The 18774-nt window shown below is 36.2% G+C and overlaps 1 long non-coding RNA gene across 2 annotated transcripts; it reads left to right on the top strand.

Moving 5' to 3' along the window:
• Positions 1-2337: 2337 nt before the first annotated feature.
• On the top strand, positions 2338-15671 carry LOC148655486 (uncharacterized). Of its 2 annotated transcripts, XR_015941067.1 has the most exons (4): positions 2339-2418; positions 9394-9498; positions 11174-11261; positions 14623-15671. It is a non-coding gene; the product is annotated as an uncharacterized LOC148655486 (long non-coding RNA). The 2 variants fall into 2 exon arrangements; XR_015941068.1 differs by lacking the exon at positions 9394-9498 and having other exon boundaries at positions 2338-2418.
• The last annotated feature ends 3103 nt before the right edge of the window (positions 15672-18774 follow it).

Below are 18774 nucleotides of genomic sequence, written 5' to 3' on the forward strand. Positions count from 1 at the left end.
ATTTCTTTGTAAACACCTGCATCAATTTCTTTTACTCATTCACTCATGATTACTTTGGAAATATTTTGATGTGTCTGTTTCTGCTACAGATCCAGCCATTCAGAATTTGCGAGGATGCAGTAGTTCACAGTCCAGAGGCTACGGTTTCAATTCCCGTTCTGTGCTGAGGAACACCCTTTTTCCAATTATAGAATTTAAATTTTACACTGTTCAGACTTTTATTAATTTTAAACTGTTATTATACAGTGGAGCTTGTGAACGTGATGTGCCTCTTTCATGTTTTAATTCACATAGAGAAAATCCAAAGGGAAATAACAGTACTGTAATGTAATACATACCTAATGTACACACAGTAGATGGTAGTGATAGCTAAATATTAAAACGTACACAACAGTATTCCACCCTCTTCATAAATATTTTATGCATCAAAGTCTTTAACTTGGTAACACGCAGTGGGTTATGGTTTTAATGTCCTTGTTCAGGCATTACATACAGTTTACATACAGTTTATATACTGCACTTTATAAAAAATTACGTATAACGTTTTATCCTTTTCTAAGAATACCTAATAAGAACACCACTTGCTGTTATTGTAAAAGAAATTTGTACTGATTTAATACCACTTGATAGTAAAATTAGTACGGAATCGTGTAACTAAGCAGCTAAAATGGATAATGGAACGTTCATGGACTGTAAAGTAGCATGCTGCAGCCAGGCGGTTCATTATGGCTTTGAAACCATACGGTCTCATACTGTATATAGTTCAAGTTCATGTTTATTTGTCACTATATACAATTATACAGTGGAACTAAATATTGTTCCTCCTGGTCCACAGTCCAAATGTAGACAGGACATTGTAGACAGGATACACATGATTTCTGAAACCCTTTCTTTATGTCCTGTTTTCATTCAGGTAAGGGTCAACTATATACACAAAACTGCTGACGGCAGGAAAATACCTATTTTTTACTCAGCAGCTTATTAAAAACAGCACCCATGGTGTTCAAACCTATTTTTTTTTACACAGAAGACTGACACAGCTTTGCGTTGTGAATCTGTTTTTCTAAGAAAACGTGTGTCAGTGGGGGAAGGTGGAGTGTCTTTCATTGGAAGACTCGCCCTATTCTACTTTGAAAATACCTGTGAAACCGGTTTAATTCGGCACAGCCAGCACTCCCGAAGAGAGAGAGAGAGAGATGAAAACCGCGCAGTGCCAGGTGCACATTTTTCAGCAATTTAAGCAAACAACACGTCAGCATTCTTAGGTTACACATAAAATGCTGGACAGGCCTGTTTGCAAGCTTTTTTTCTGGTAAGCTTGGCTGGAAGTGAAGACATGAGTAACATTGAAAAAAGGAAAATTGTAGGAGTGCTTTAATTTGATGTCAACATCATAAAACAATAAGTAGCAAAGGGCAACTGTGGATGGAAGCACATACTCCAGAATTGTGATATTTCTGATATTCCTGACAAAAGAGAAGTGCACATGTGGCACTAGCCTGAAGAACTGTAAATCCCTAAGCTCTGGGTACCAACAGTGAAGATTCCTTAATATTTTGGGGCACATTTGTGTGGTATGGCTTGGGTGCCATATTTTTCTTAGATGGCAAGGTCAATGTTAATTGCTACCCTAGTACTGAATGATCAACATCACTCCATGTAGCAGCATTTCTTCTCTGTCAGGACAGGTAGATTCCAGAATGTCAATACCCTCATCCACAGAACACATATCGCCAACCAACAGTTGATGAGCACAACAGTGTTGTTATCCATATATCATAGTCTTCTGAACCACACTGAGCATTTATAGGATATTTAGAATGACCCCCGAGACAGCATTTTTGACTTCACTCAACCAGGAGTGAGCTGATTGACTTTCTTGGAGTAAGAACGGTACTGTATTCCTCTTGCAGAATTACAAATGTTGGTGTACTGTATACCATGGGTGATTGTCACCGGCCAAGTGACCAGGTTTGGCTCAAAAGAAAAGAAAAGAAACTTCCACACAGCAGTCTTCAAATGCAAACAACACACCTTTCCTCCAAGGCACCCTCCTCTATACTGAGCTCTCCCAGTCTCTTTTATAGCCCCTCCTCTTCTAAGGACCATCCTCTTAAAGGGACTCACTCACATTTTTAACAGAGATGAGCAGATTGATCAAAATAAAGTATTTAACCATCTCAAAATAACTTCTAACTTTTAACAGAGTCATGCAACTGTGATATATTCACTTAAACAAAACAACTAATCTTATATCGGTTATTTATAGTTGCCTCACCAGTAACCTTTCCCTTTAAGATAATTTATGTGATACTACAAACAGGAAAGGTGACTGGTGGCCATCTTGATCAACACAAAACAATACAAATAATCCAAATGGGGAAAACACTGCAGTGATTTTTGGGAAACACCAAAAGGGTAAGTATCGTTTACACTTCATTCGTATCACATACACTCTCTCAAACATACCAGAAGGGTAGGGGGAAGTATTGGAGTATTTCACATTCAGAAAGAAAGAAAAAATAACAAGCACTCCGTCACAGTGATACAGGCCATATTGGCAAAGATGGTGATACCCTATTAAGTTACTTTACATTAGTGTTTCCATTATTTGTCTACTGCTTGTAGGTAGTTCAACATATAATCTGTTACAATATCAGTTATTTTTAGTTGTGGGTTGTGGATTAATGTAGCATACAGAATTTATAAAGTTAAAATGCAGAGGTTGTTACTAAATGAGGATGGAAAAGTATTTTAGAGGACAAGTTATTTTTGAAAAAAACATAGTATATAGATTTTGATCACTTTAAAATTCATAGGTTTACAGGGTGTTACTTTTCCTCACCTTGACACGCAAAGTTAAAGTGTCTCTAAAATACTATCGATTTATCAAATTAGGTATAGCATCTTTTTTGAAAAAATCTTGCACTATTTCGTGCTGTAAAAATATTTAAAAATGAAAATCACCAACATTTTGTGAGTATAAATTAAATAAACATGCTTTTACAGGACAACCTGGAAATTCATCCAACACTGCCAACAAATGTTAATTTAGAGCCTGGCTGTAATTAACAGATAAAAGCATGGGTTCATTAAATGAATATGCAATGTCATGCATTCAGAACTCAGTATTGATCGCTGCTGCCTTTTTGGTCCTCCCCTAGCACTGGAATTCTGACACCACATATATCACCAAAACCTATTTATAGAATTCTAATTAGCTGAATGCTAAACCCAACATCATTAGCTTTTATTTCCAGAAAAAAACATTGTGTGTGGTAATAATGGTTATCTTAATATATATATCAAGGGTATTGCCAAACAGGTCACAGTTCAAAAAAAGCTGTGACAAATTAAACAATAGATAACAATTTATATGTGCCTTGTACACACCAGCAATTTCACCTTGAAATTGCTTTGAGCTGAAGAAACTAATGCAGTCTGGTTTATTATTCTCACTCAAACCTCAACAATGTAAAGAAATAGTAAATGAAAAAAATGTACTTAAATTGTTTAATTTATTATAATAAAATAAACAGCATATTTTATTTTAATTGAGCTGATTGTTTTAGAATATATTCTAAAACAACTCTTTATTCAACACTTATTCAGAAATGAGAATCATAGGCAGGACATTTGACATACTTTTTCGATTAACAAGAAAAACACAATATTCTGCCTACCCCTGCCTTACATAGAGCACTTTTTCTAAACTGCTTACTTATATTTGTAATTAGTGAGACACATATGTGCATAAATATGTTTCCAAATATGTGCATAACATTTCACTCTAGTCTCAAAATCTGAGGCAGTGGTAGAGATGGACTTCCTCTGATACCCAACCAGAGGAATTTTTATTTTGTGTAAGAACCATTTCAGTAGATCATTTCAGAAGTTGAAGGACAGCTCAAATAGTGAGCTTTCCTGGGTTAACTCACCTGGCTGAGGAGACCAGCAACTCATCTGTAAGGACAGAGGTGTTAGAGCCCTGATCCACCCTTTAATGAAGGATGAAACAGTGAGCTGCTGTAAGGGAAAAGATGAAGCAGGAGGAAGGATGCAAATCTGAAACACATAATCGAAAAGTATGGTATTTATTTGTAGGTAGGTGGAAGATTATAGTTTTTCCTCTTCCTGAACTTTTTTTAAAGTCTCCATAATGTAAAGCATTTCATTGCCTACCAAACATCTATTTTAAATGAGATGTCACTGGTTTCACATTCTAACTAAAGAATTGAGAAAATGAAAAAGATGCATGTCTTAAAACATTTTTGTTAGAACTGCATTTTTCTCATAATTTTGTTATTAATCTTTCAAAGTATATATATATTTTTTTTACCATGTTGTAAAAACGTAATCTCCTGCTCATTTAAGCAAACCTATTCAATTAGAAGTGGGTGAGGGACAACACAAAACCTAATATTGTTGGTATGACATTAGCTTTATAAATGACAAGAAAACAAATATCCAGCTAATGTTGAAAATCACATGGCAATGAGTTAATTAAATGTGACGGATAAGCTACTACAGCACTTCCTATAGGCATCTGAAGGATAACTTACTTTTTTGATCACCTCTTGAATAATCTGATTATTGTGGAATAAAGACTGCTACATGACAATCTTGGTTTCTTCTCACCCAAAATAAACTATAATGATCAAAGTTGTAATAATAGTTGTAATAATAATACACCAAAATAACATAGGATTTCTAAAAATTGCTGATACTCAAAGCTTGTATTCAATGATTCATTATAAATCCATCTCTGTGCTTGCATTGCCTATGCCCTCTCAAAATCTCAGATCAGGATTTTGTAGTGTTAATAGGGAACCGTATTCCTCTTTCCCCAGTTTTCCCATTTTGAGTGGTTTATTATTTGTATGGAGCACACTAATTAAAGACAATTTCCCAGGAACTGACAGAGAGATGAGCAAATTTGCAGGTAAATGCAAAGGTAAAACTCAGGGTGTGTCTGGACTGAGTATCTATTCATTATCATATCTCAGTAACCCTGTCAGGAACATCTTGTGCTCTTCCTCCTGGTTCTACTCCTTTTTGTTCCAGCTGTCCTCTGTTTGTCATGTGCTCCCTGTCAATAACTTCTTTTTCTCATTATTATTAGTGTGTTTAGCTTATGTGAGTCAAGGCCAAGTGTTCGATCTGCACAGCCTGATCCTTTCACAGCAAACAGAACTGCAGCAGAAGTCTATCTCGACAAAGGCCCAGAGCTGTTTTTGCCCTATCCTTTTGTACTATGAGATGCAGCCTGAACTGAAAACAGCTGTGCCTCATAACCTAGGGCTTCAACTAGTTATCTAACTTCCTTCCAATTGCCTTGTAGGAAATTTAATCTTCTCTGCCCTGCATTAAATGAGTCAACTATAAACTTCAGTGAACTAGGTTACAGACTGTAGAGACATAGGAACATGACCATTATAAATGACTACAAAAAGTAAACACTAGGGCACAAGGTGTCACAGATTCATTAGTTTTCTGAGCATTATCTATGTGAAAAATATACTGATAGGCATTAAAAACACAACAAATGATATTGGTATCGATATTTTGGAACCATTAGATTTAATGGCTCTCAGTATACTTCTACATTTTTATATAGGCATTCATATTGATACAAAAGGGGGGTTATGGAAATGGTGAAAATCAGGAATTGACCGAACAGTTTAGTCAATAAGTAAAATAAATATTCATAACCTCTGACTTGTAAATGATTTCTCGAGAATATACCCAAGAGGATGGTATAATTAGAGGATTTTTAATTCTCTGGTACAACTTTTTTTTAAAAGGAGTAATAATCCAGGCACACTTCGTTAAACAAATGTTTATTAACAATGAGAAGATACAAACTACACTACACAGACAGAAACATACCCTTCTTGTTTGAAGCTAGAGAAATTTACTCTCCCAAGTGTCATAAAATTTATTTGAAATCTAAGAGAATACACAAGGAGTACCATATCTAGAACTCTATGGTAAAGGTAAAGATTACAGTGATTTATTGTATTGTTAAAAAAAATAAAGTAGCTATAAATGATTAAATAGTATTTATATATTGAAATTGTAATTTGGGCGGCATGGTGGTGCAATGGTTAGCATTGCTGCCTTGCAGTGCTGGGGTCCGGCTTGAATTCCTGGGGTACAATATGTGTGGAGTTTATATGTTCTTCCTATTTTCTTGTGGGTTTGTACCCAGTGCTTCAATTTTATCCCACAGTCAAAAGGTATACTGGAAGGTTAGTAGGTTTGTGGGAAAATTGGACTTGGTGTGAGTGTGCGCATGTTTGTGTCCATGCAAAGGACTTGTGTTCCATCCAGCGTGTATCCTGCCTTGCACCCAATATTCCTGAGATATACATGCTTCCACAATCCACAATCTATTTCTTCTTACAGATATCCTTTGCTTCCTTTACTTTTCTTAAAGAGTATTTTTGACCTGGCTACTTTTATAATAATAATAATAATAATAATAATAATAATAATAATAATAATAATAATAATAATAATAATAATAATAATAATGTTTCTTTATTAACCCTATACAATTTCTTGCATTAGGGATTCGTCTTTTCGCATACCCCAGCTTTTCTCCATGGAGACACAGACAGGGAGAGAAGCTTGGGGTCAGAGCGCAGGGTCAGCCATTATATGGCACCCCTGGAGCAGTTGGGGTTAAGGGCCTTGCTCAGGGGCCCAATGAAGTAGGATTCCTCTGCCAGCCACGGGATTTGAACCGGCAACCTTCCAGTCACAGCCACCACTCCGCCCATTTTATTTTATTATTTTTTGTTAAGTATCCCATCAAATCTGCATACAGTACATTTGACATTGTCTCTTTGAGTCTTTTTTATGCAAATTATTTTTCCAACATGATGAATTTCATGACTGATGCTTTCAAAGCTGTGTGTTATCTCACTGTATCTTCTGTGATATAATAATCATTATAAGCAATAAGCTTAATTCTTCACTCCTAAAAAATACATTAGTTATGCTATCATTATTACTTCATTTTTAGACTCCTTATCATAAGTTCAACAGGAACATATAGGAATAAAAGTAATTTTTACAATCAGTTTAATAAGAAATACATCCAAAATGCAAAATTAAATTGAGCAAAAATAATGTTCTAATGTCATACTTTAAAAGTTATTTTATATCCAAATATGTTTTCCATATGTTTTATTGGATGTTAAGTCAGTAAAATAAAAAAAAAATGTCAGAGGATAAACAAAATTCCATCAAGTGGAATTATTGATTTCTCAGAAGAGGCTCATTACTTGTTTCAATTATGAAACACAATACTGTATGTAATTTAACACTATACTTTGTAAAGTTCTCACTTTCTCACTGAAAACACACAGCTTTGAAAGCATCAGTCATGAAATTCACCATGTTGGAAAAATAATTTCAATAAAAAAGACTCAAAGAGACAATGTCAAATGTAAGCAGATTTGATGGGATACTCAACAAAATAAGGGCATATCAAATACATTGAAGACATCAAGTCATTGCTATTTAACCTTAGGTGTTTCAGAACAATTTAATATAGACTACATAGAGACAATTCAATTTTCTTTTCATTAATTAAAAAATAATTTAAAATACGTACAAATGCACTATGCACTTTTTGCATTTTTTTCACTACTACATATTTATTGTTCTCTACAACATATTTATTGTTCTGGTTGCATTATTTATTATGTTTGCAATGTACATTCTACATTGTGTGGTGCTGTCTGTTGTGCCCTGCATATGTTCTGAGTAATCGATGGGAATAAGAATTCCAATATACATTCAGTCAGCCTTGTTCTCTCCATTCTCCATGCTCTTTGTTTTGTCAGTACATTGCCATTTTAAAATATTGTAGCATGTCTTTGGGAGTTAGGACAAATTCCTTGCAGCAAATCCCCAGTATTCTTTTTTTCAGCTATTACAGGACATGCATTATACTGCTCTGGGCAAAAATAAAAATAAAAACAAAGGAAAGAAGAAACACAAATATAACGTAGCCAGAATATTAAAAAAAAAACAGAAGAACCTAATAAAACCAAATAAAAAATACTGATGTGAGTGTGCTGAACTAACCTAGGTCCAACAGTTTGAGAAGTGCAAACATGGAAAAACCATTGACATGTTAACAATAGGACATCATGGTGGTGTGGTGTTTAGTTCTGGGTTTGATTCTAGCCTGAACCACATGGGGCCCCTGCTACTTCCCATCTTCCAAATGCCAGCTAGGGCAATTAGTGTCTGTAATTTTTTGTATAGTTATCACCTGCAGTGGACTGGCTTCCTGGGATAAAGTCCCACCTTGATCACTGCAGTATTTGTGACAAAAAAGATATTTTATAGTCTATCACCACTGATACCAACATAATGCATTTTATGGAGCTCGGAAGCTTAGGCTGGCAGCAGTCTGGATCCTTCGCTTTCAGGACAGGCTTCGGTTCGTCATAATCTTAACCAAGAAGAAGCAGCTTCCAGATAATAGGTAAATGGATAGATTTCCAGATCCGTGCTCAAACAACAACCTCTCCTTCACGTTCCCAACATTACATAGTGAGAAGCAGTACAGAAGTATGTTTTCTTTAAATCATTTATTATCCAATTACTTCTGGCTGGACATATACTGTTCTTTAAGAGTCCTAGCACGCAAAGTTAATGCAAGAGCAGCAGATGATACCACAGTGACAGGAAATCAATAAAATGCATTATGTTGGTATCAGTGGTGGTAGACTTTAAAATGTCTTTTTTTGCCTCCTGTTGAACACAGGCTTACAGATACTGCAGAGATCAAAACAAAATCTGTCTGAGAGGTTTAGGTTCTTAAGAATTTATATAAATAAACAAGAAAGAAATGGTTGAGCTCAGAAGGCTTTATTTGTATACTGTATTGATTTCTTTCCCCAAGAAATATTTAGGCGGGAGCTTATTTATTTGATAATAATAAAGTGCCATGGTTATCCTCTTCTTCAGCTCACATGCATACAGTATGCATGCCTCCAGATTTCTTTGTAAAGATGAATATGATTAATTTTAAATAACTGTAAAGAAACTTGAAAGTCTTTGTAATTTAAGCAGCTTCTTATAATTCTGTTAGTCAGGGCTAACTTGATTGACAATGACTCTAATAAAACAGACTATAATTAAAAGATTGGAGAAAGATTGTGTCACCCGTAGAAGGCAGTACAGCTGAAATGTTGTATCTCTTTACAAGCTTTACCTGTTCCTTTGCAGCCCATGCATGCTGACGCAGCTACATAATATGCATTTGGGATAATTTACCACGTGTTCTGAGTGTTTGTTTTATACTGTTTTATCAATGTTATTTACCGTGACTATTGATAAAAAAAGCTGTCTATGGTTTATGTGTTTTAGACCAGCAGTACAGACATAATGGTAATCCTAATGGTAAGACTGCATATGATGTGTGTATCTGACTACTGCATGAATGGACAAACTAGAAGATCCAGCCCTCATGCAGTAAGTGTATTGTTGAGTACTGTACCTGTAATTCTGAATGACAATCTGAGACTGATTGTACATTTACCACTTAATATGGAACTTTTTTACCAAGTTTATTAACTTTTCTTCTTTTATAGCACCAGATATAAAAAAGGGAGCATAAACAGAAAAAGGAAAAAAAGATAAAAGGGAGTACCTTTGTAGCCTGAGGTGGAACCACAAGCAATGAGTAAGACTGCCTATGTCCCTCTTGCTCTAAGGACACAGAGCAGAGAAACCTGTTCCAAATTTGCTTTGATGGCTGGGAGAACCATGTGTGGAACCATCAAATAAATTACTAATATTAACAATTCCTCTTGACACTTATAGTGTAAAACTATAATCTATAATGCCTGGTAAGAAGTCCGGGTTGTCAGAAATTGGAATGCAGAAGCCATCCCTGATTTCTCCTCAATGCACCAAACAAAGTTCCATAACTTGACTGTATTGATTGATATTGAGTTTTCACAATACTGATTGATTTTATATTCTTAAAGAGCAACACATTTTGTAAGGGACATTTTGATTGTGAGGTTTCAATTTCAATTCAAATTGAAGAAGAATCATTGCACACCCAATCAGCTATAGATCGTAGGTGGGCACTTAACTGATTTGTTTTAATGACTGGGAGCTACAGGCCACCTTTGGCACTTGGTAGGCATAACTCTGCCATCTTAAATAGGATTCTCCACATAAAAGAGTTGAACCAGCTATTTCAGTTTTTCAATATTTTGTGAGAAAATATAACAGGAATCATTTGAATAGGATAAAACAAGTAAGGAGAGCATTCATTTTCAGAAGTGAAATATGGCCCAGTCAGGATATGGGCAGTGTGTTCCATTGCTAAAGATCCAGCCTGATTCTCTCAGACGGAAATGAAGTTAGCCTTAAAAACCTGACTATGTTTGGGTGTGGCAAATATACCCAAGTAAACAAACACTGAAGGTGACCAAGAAAAGGGGAATGGAGAAGGAGTATTAGGTATATGTTGCAGGCTATCTAGTGGCATGGCCTCAGATTGAGCAAAGTTTATCTTATAACCACAGAAGGCACCTAACACAGTAATTGTATTAATTAAACTGAAAATTGACACATCAGGTTTTTTATAAAAAATAACAGAAGTTTGACAGCATATAGGACAAAAGACAAAAAGATGGCTGAATTAAACACAGAACCCATGATTACCTCACTCTCAGCAGAAGCACTGATTACACACAGACCTACCTTCCAGCAGTAATCATGGAGTCCAGTGGGTAAACAAAGCTGCACTAAGCATCTGATTATTCCACCATGTCGATGAATTCCATAGCCAGGACTGTCGAATACCTTAGTGGCTCTACTGTGAGTGATCTGCAAGTAAACCGTATCAATATTTCATAAACTGGAAGATCATTACTTTTGAGTCTTCATATATTAGAGATCTCCTGTTTGCCTCACTGAGCCTTGAAACCTTCATCAATCTCTGCTTGTCCACGTGATTGTGTAATCTGATAACAACTGGCTGTGGCCTGTTGTCTGGACCTGGCATAGGGGCTAGCATGCAGTGGGCCCTCTCAGTCTTAATTCAACTTGATTTGGTTTCAGTGTTCAGGAACTAGGCAGCCATGACTGGGTGGGCAATGCATACATTCTTTCTTCTCCCTCTATTTTCCAGATCGTCGATAGGATCAGCTCTTTCCTGCACCTGTTTATCCAGTGCTAGCAGCCAAATCTCAAGCATGTCAGCAGCTTCTTCCACAATTGTAATCCTTTGCTATTTTTCTATAGCCTGTTTTTCATAACTTTCAAGTTTTTCTACATGGGTTTGCAGCTCTTGAGTATTACCTTGGTAATATTGTCCATGATCCATGAAATTACTCTTATTTTTGTGTAAAACACTGAATAGTTTATTATTGTCAATGATAATCTCATTGCTTTTGTCTTGAAGAAATACAGGTATGAAACACATAGGTCTGGTACACTTATAAGAACTACATGCCATCATTATTTTTTTAGTATTGTTACAACTATGGGTGAATAGGAACTAAGATATAAATTGGATAATTATTGTGTAAATTTGGGGGAGACAGATTAAAAGATCTACAGGTCAAAAAAGTTTGGTAGATCCAGAGGTTTAGATCAGAGTTAAGATAAAGTGTGTAACAGCTTGCATTGCAAACATTAACAGCTTTAAAACAAAGGGGATGTTTGCTGAGATGTAGGGGATCCAAATCCTATGATCAAATACAATGATAAAGTTTATCTTGCTTTACCTAAGTTAATTAAGTTATAGGCACATGTGTCTATTAACAGTCCAGATAAACATAATATGAGATCAGATCATCATCAGAAGAAAAGAGGTAAAATAAAGCCCAGACCGCAAGAGAGAGAGAAGTGAGAGAAGTTGGAATTTAAAGCTTGTGCCAGGCGAGAGCCCCTAATTCATGATTAACCAGACAAAACCTGATTGGAGCATAGTATTTAAACCTTGCTGGAGAGAGCATTATTTAAGAATTGAATATGTGGTAGCAGTCTGGGGTTTTCTGTGTGATTAGGTTGTTAGACCTCTAGATCGCCTTGTCTGTAAACCTTTAAATGCAGATCAAGTGGGAAAACTTTATGAACTAAAATGAATTGTAGCTTACAAAAACTGGAAAACGAGATAGAAAAACACTAGCAACTGAAATGAAAAATCTAGGAACTAGGATATAAATTGGATAATTGTTGTGTTAATTTGGGGGAGACAGATGAAAAGACCTACAAGTCAAAAACGAGTTTGGTAGATCTAGAGGTTTCTGTGTCCTCTAAGCCTACAGTGAAAAGCTTGTGAAATTAAATAAAGGAGATCTTGAGGAAGTTTGAGCAGTGGACAGATGTAGTAAATACTGTATGGTTAGCAAAAATATAGAGATGTGTGAGTCTAGAGCTGGTCAGGCAGGAAGAGCAGACGCAGGGGAGAGTGAGGTGCTCACTAGCAGAAGAAAACTGTTTTGACTGGGGATAACACTACTCTCTGCTAGTGTTCAGGGTTAGAATAGTCCTCAGTAAATCTTACCAGTGCACAACAGATTGTGTACAGTGACTCTCTGCCCTTGAAGAGACAACACCTGAGTTTCCCGCACCTCCACCTGGTTTTCATAAAGTACCAGAGGAGGAAGACCTCCAGCTGACAGGAGAAATAGAGGACAGCAGCAGCAGAAGCAGTCAGCCTAGAGTCAGCAGTATTGACAGTACCGATGTCAGTAGCCTGAGCCTCTGAGCCCCTGATCTAGCCAGTGAACTGTGTGTGTACCAGATCACAACCCCTGAGACACCCTAACTAGGTGAGTTGCAAAGACACTGCAAGAGCAGGGCAGCAGCTCTAAAATCTGTGCAGGCAATTTAATTATTGTCTGTAACAGTGATGTGCAGTTTTTGCCACAGAGCACTAAGGATTGAAGAGCACTGACTCTTCTAGAACCCACGTCTGTCTGCAGTACCGACAGCTTATCTTCCAGGTGGATGCTGCACTTTGGTGGTGGTGGAGGGGAGTCCCAATTACCTGTAAAGCGCTGTGAGTGGAGTGTCCAGAAAAGTACTATATAAGTGTAAGCAATTATTATTATTATTATTATTATTATTATTATTATTATTATTATTATTATCTGTCTAATCCCGTATATCGGTCTGCAACGGTGCCACAGACAGCATGGATGGTCATTTAACCTCTCCAGATATGAACTGTCAGGTATCAGGGAAAAACATTTTCCTTGGTTTAATGTCCCTTACTATAGTTTATGTTGTATCGTTGTTTAAGGTCAACATTTTTTTCCTTTCTTTTACTAATTTATTTAAAGTTTTAAAGAAGTTTATAATGTTATTGTTTTAGGATTGTGTTTGGTTAGTCTACAGAGGTCTATGGTTTGTTGATTCAGTGCTTCTATTCAAATGCTACCAATTTGTAACAATATCCTACATATTTAGAATTAACAAGTTATTAGTCAGTTCAGCTCACCATGTTGCCTATATACTGAACTAGATTAAGCAAGATGAAGACCCACAGAGTTTTATCATCCAATAGAGGACTGGTGCAGTTCTCACTTATCACTCTGCATTGCAAGCCAGTGATACTTTGATAGACTAAAGTACACTAATCCAGAGCAGAACTTGATGAATTATGCACCATTGATTGAAGAATAACAATCACAGCTGACTAATGATAAAGCCCAGGTTTGAACCAGTGATGTCTGAACTGTAGAGCTCAACCTGTACTATATGTACTCCAAACGAGCATCTTCACTGGTTCAGCCTCTTGGGAGTCACCCTGATCATTCTTGTTCCTCACACATAAAAACTGGAGTGTGGAAAATTACATCAGATTTAAGTACATTTTCAAAACTGGGTTTTAAACCCATTATAGTTCCTTGTAATCTAGAACGTGTTTGACCTTACACAGCTTGTACAACAGAGCTAAAATCACAGAATCCTTTACTGTGAAATTCCTGAAGTTCCCAAAACCAAACCAACCTTCTATGTTAGTCTTATAACATGAGACTTTGATATTTACCTCCTATGTTTCATACCTGTATTTCACCTAGACATAAGCAATGAGATTATTATGGACAATAATAAAAGTCTGATGTTTTGCAGTCTAAGATACAAGTGTAGTGACGCAGTGCACATAGTTCCACTGTTGCACAGCATTAAAAACCAGAATTGTTCAGATACTGTTAAAACCTTTTATCTAAATTGATCATTATTAAAATATTAGTAAATATATTAGAGACGCTGGTACTATTTATGCTGCAATCTCTAATATAGTTATTTAGTTTTGGATATGTTGTTATGTGCCATTTTAAATGATTCTTGATTTTGGAATGGTTATCAAGTAATAGTTAAAATAGTTTTTTTTCTTAAAGAAAATGTCAATGGCACTAAGCTTTGTAGTTGATATTTCTTTTTTTGTGTATATTCAGTTCTATTAAATTAAAAGAAAGTGATACTCTCATTAAGTTAGACTGCTATTTAATATGGCCTCAAGGCAGCATTTTTGAAGGAAACAGCAATTTAATTAGGTAACGAAAAATGAGAAAATTAACAAAAGTTTCTGACTAAAAATAATTTTCTTTTTAATTTGACATACAGGGAACTTCAGGAAAACTCAAGGACTTTCAAAAGAGTATTACATAAAATGTCAAATGTCTGTTTTGTGTGTTTTGTGGGGACCCAAGGATTTGGACCCAGACTCTCACAGGTCACCAACCGGCACCCTACAAGAGGAGCCATAGAGCCACAAATGAGTAGTACAATTTTAAAAAAGACAATCTTCATGGGAAATAGTGCTGGAGCTTTATTGTACATGATTACTACCATTAACCATTGGATGGTCCTATATTCAACGTTGGAACATAAAATTTGAAATATTATAATGTATCCCAAGATAATAGGTAATCAAAATCAACTAGAAGTAAATTCCTATCAGTTAAGCAGTTTGTGAAAAGATAATGACCTGTTGCAACTATTGCAAAAACATCTGTGTAGCAGTCTACATATGCCTACAGGCAGACTTTAACTTTAGTATCCATCAATACAACTGCTTCTCTCTCCACAGAAAATAAATACTGTAATTATTTCCTAACAGATGGTAATGTGTAATGTAATCATTTCTGTTTTGTGTTACCTTGTTGCTTCAACACTGCATATATTTTCCTTGAACTGTTTCCCTTTTATTTTATTCAATGCTTTTTTAATTCAGTAGTGTTTATGTTTCATGAAACTATAGAAATTATTTCTGTAAAAGCACTCTGTGGTCAATGTAAGCATAGTTTCCTTGTTTCATACAATTGTTATTAATCTTGCATGAAAACATCTAAAAGAACAGTTACAGAGAGGCAACATGGAAAGTATTAGTTTTACTTTAGATTCAGAATGAAAGCTTTTAGAATTACAACAGTTTTGGAATTGTATTTTTAAATTTCCAGGAACAGTCAGTGAACAAATGGTCATGGAAATAAAACTCCTTTCGTTGGAATAAAAGTACTGCTTAACAAATGACTTTCTGAACCTTGCCACAACTAAAAATAAAATACACCAAAATAATTAAAACTAGTTTTATGTGTATAGCTCTTAATAATGGCAGCCTAAAACTACCACTAAAAAGCTTAAAATTGAATTAGACCATTTCTACTGTACCACGTTTCCTACACAGAGTGGCATCAGATGCATATGTCTGAGGCCTCTTATATCTGCATTCGATGCTGATGGTCCCAAAGGAAAGAAATGATAAGAAGTGTATGGAAATTGACTGAACAGCCTAAGGGTCTCTACAGGGTTCTATACTTATTGTTGCAGATTTCTGCCTAAGCACTGTAAATGTTCTATTTCTTTTATCTAAGTTCTCCTAGTATAGTGAAATTCTCTGTTTTTTTTTCCTTTGAAATAAATGCACTCTAGGTTGAACAAAAAATATTCTGTGAGTAGCTATTAGTCTTCCATGACCACTTGCTTTGCCAATATGTTGAATGTCAATAACTCAGGTTATTCTGTGTTGTTAGAGATTTTGTGTCAAACAAATGACAAAGTTCAGGTGTCTGTGAAGCAGAAGTCCCTTTATTCATATGCATATGGAAGTCTGGTTTGCGACCACCAGACTTAAAAAATAAGTAGCTGAAGATGGTCCTTTATACCTTTAAACACAATGAGTTACTATGACATATTCTAAACAAATGATGAAAAAGCAACACCTGCCAATTAATTATATCTAAGTTGCAGACTAGACAACAGTTAGTTCTTTTCATATTCTGGGCGTACAGCCAGCTTACCAAATACATGCCCTTATCTTACTGACCAAGGCCAGGTAGCATCTTTATATACATTTGAGCACAAAGCCTACGTCAAGCCACTAGACTGCATAGTTTGCAAAAAACATACAAAAACACGAAAATTATATTATTATCCCACTTCCTGGGCATCTCTCTTATCTCTTCATTCTTCAGAGATAAATTCTGAATAAACAACTACAACACTTTTTGTTAAATGAAATTTTACTTCTTTAATTGATATTACTTATTTAATAGAAAAAATACAAGAGGCAGTAATTTTGTCATATTTTCTTGAAAAGGAGCAACTACAGGCATTTTTCTGTTAATGGTGACTCAAATGATCAGTTGTCCCATATGCAAAGCAGAACATTCCTGTCTTTATGCTATTGTCCCTTTCTGTGGAAGATGGCGCAATGACCTCTCCAGGAATGTCCAGTCAAATGTTGAATGTTTATTCTTTATTATGGTGGATCTAATTATTTACGGCACAGTTGATTAACTATGAACAACCTTTGTGTTCTTTTTTAACCCACAAACACAACATCTATGCCTTACCCTATACCTACTAAAATGCTTTATTTTGCAAGGTTAAAGTAAATAAATTTCTAATTCTGAAGAGAAAAAATGGTATGTAGAACTGGATAAATTGCACTCAAGTGCCATTCAGTATAGGGAAACATTTCAGAGGATTATTGTGGGTTTAAAGTAAATCTAGCACTCTGTTATGCCTCTCAGTGTCTGCACACTCTTGGAATTGTCTACACACAGTTGGAATTGGTTAGTGGAAATGCCCTGGCTAGATGATAAGCTCAATAAAGTCCTGGTTTTACGATCGTCATCCCTCCTCTAGAGGGTGCTCCAACCCTTTTGTATTTTAGTTTCATTATTACATACACCTGTCCCTGGTTTCCCCGTTATTATTTAAACCCCATGGCTCTAAAGCTCAGGGCTCAGCATTGGAAGATGGACACCCAGAAGCCCACCTACCAGCTGGTCCAGGAGAGACCCGACGGCATAATGTAGTCTTCAGAACAGTGTCCTGTCCAGGGCTCAGAGCGCCTAGCTCCGTTATGGTTTTATCTTCTGTGTTCCTGGTTTCCTGTTCCCTTTGTTCGTCTTTGGGTTTGGATCTCCCAGTATGGGATTTTGGACTGCTCCCTGTTTTTTTCAATTGGGCTCCCCTTGGACTCATTCGCCTTTGCCAGCTTTGTCTGTCATCCCATCCTGTTCCAGCTGTGTTTGCCCTGTTGTCCTTCTCCAGTCACTTCCGGATTATACCGTCTGCGTAGGGTCCTAAACAACTCACTTTATGGGAGTCAGGACTGGCTCCCGTGACACCTGGATCCAAAAGTATTTGGGGCTCTGTCATTCTATCTTGAGCCTGAGCCCCATGAGCCTGGTTTCTGTCTCTCCATGCTTGGTCTGCCTGCCTGTAGGCCTGGCCTGTCTGTCTGCCTGCTTTTTGTCTCAGTCTGTTCTGGTACTCAACGTATTCAATCTCTTGAATACCTGTCAGTCTGGTAATCTGTCTGGCTCCCCCATCTCTCTGTAACGTATTCCTATCAGTCTGGTAAACAGATTCAGATTTCTGTCAGCCTGGTATTCTGTCTCAGACTCCCACCAGATATGGTACTCAGTTTTAAATCCCAGTCAGTCTGGAATGGATTCCTGTTTTTCTGGTATTCTCTCTCAAATTCCCATTGACTCAGCAACTTGTCTTGGATTCCCTGTATCTGCCTGGCTTTCAGCTCAAATGCTGAATATGGTTTTCAGTGAAGTCTATGGTTCTGTAGCTCTCTGGCTGGGTGTGACACCATATCTGTCTGTGTGTGTGTGGCTGCTTGGCACTTTCGAGGGCTGTCAGCCTGCCTCTCCCTCACCTATCCTGTTCTACCTGTCCTGCCTGGACATGTTTCCTAGCCTGCCTGGGTCTAGTTCTCAGCCACTGTAATGTGGGTGGGCAAGGAGGTTCACAACTAGGGTGATAGCTCTGTTGCCCTGTGCATGATTTCTTGTGTATCATTGTGAGCTTCTCAAAATACTTATCTTTTAAGCATTTTACTTGTAAATTGATTTAAAAAAATAGTGCAGTTCAAACACATTAGGGTATACAGCTAAGAATTATATATTCCTTTTTCATTTTTACAATCAAGCAAACTAAATGGTTTTAGCAAAATATTAATTAAATAAAATATTGGCTTGCATAATTTATTTGCAGATGCTAATTGCTAAATTGAGGATCCTATCCCTAATGGCAATAAGAATACCCAAGATAAGATAATCTAAGTGATCGTATATAAAGTAATTTGTTAATCTAATATGCTTACTGATTGAAAAAATAAGTAATATGGAAAAATATAGATATGTCATGAAAAGCCAAAACAAAAAATAGGCTAGTGAACAGAATTTTATTAATTTTGTACACATGTACAGTATGAGTTCTGTTCAGGCCTGACACCTCATATGAAGAAGGAGT

Source organism: Lepisosteus platostomus, chromosome 8 (assembly GCF_059453375.1).
Source record: "Lepisosteus platostomus isolate fLepPlt1 chromosome 8, fLepPlt1.hap1, whole genome shotgun sequence".
NCBI lineage: Eukaryota > Metazoa > Chordata > Actinopteri > Semionotiformes > Lepisosteidae > Lepisosteus > Lepisosteus platostomus.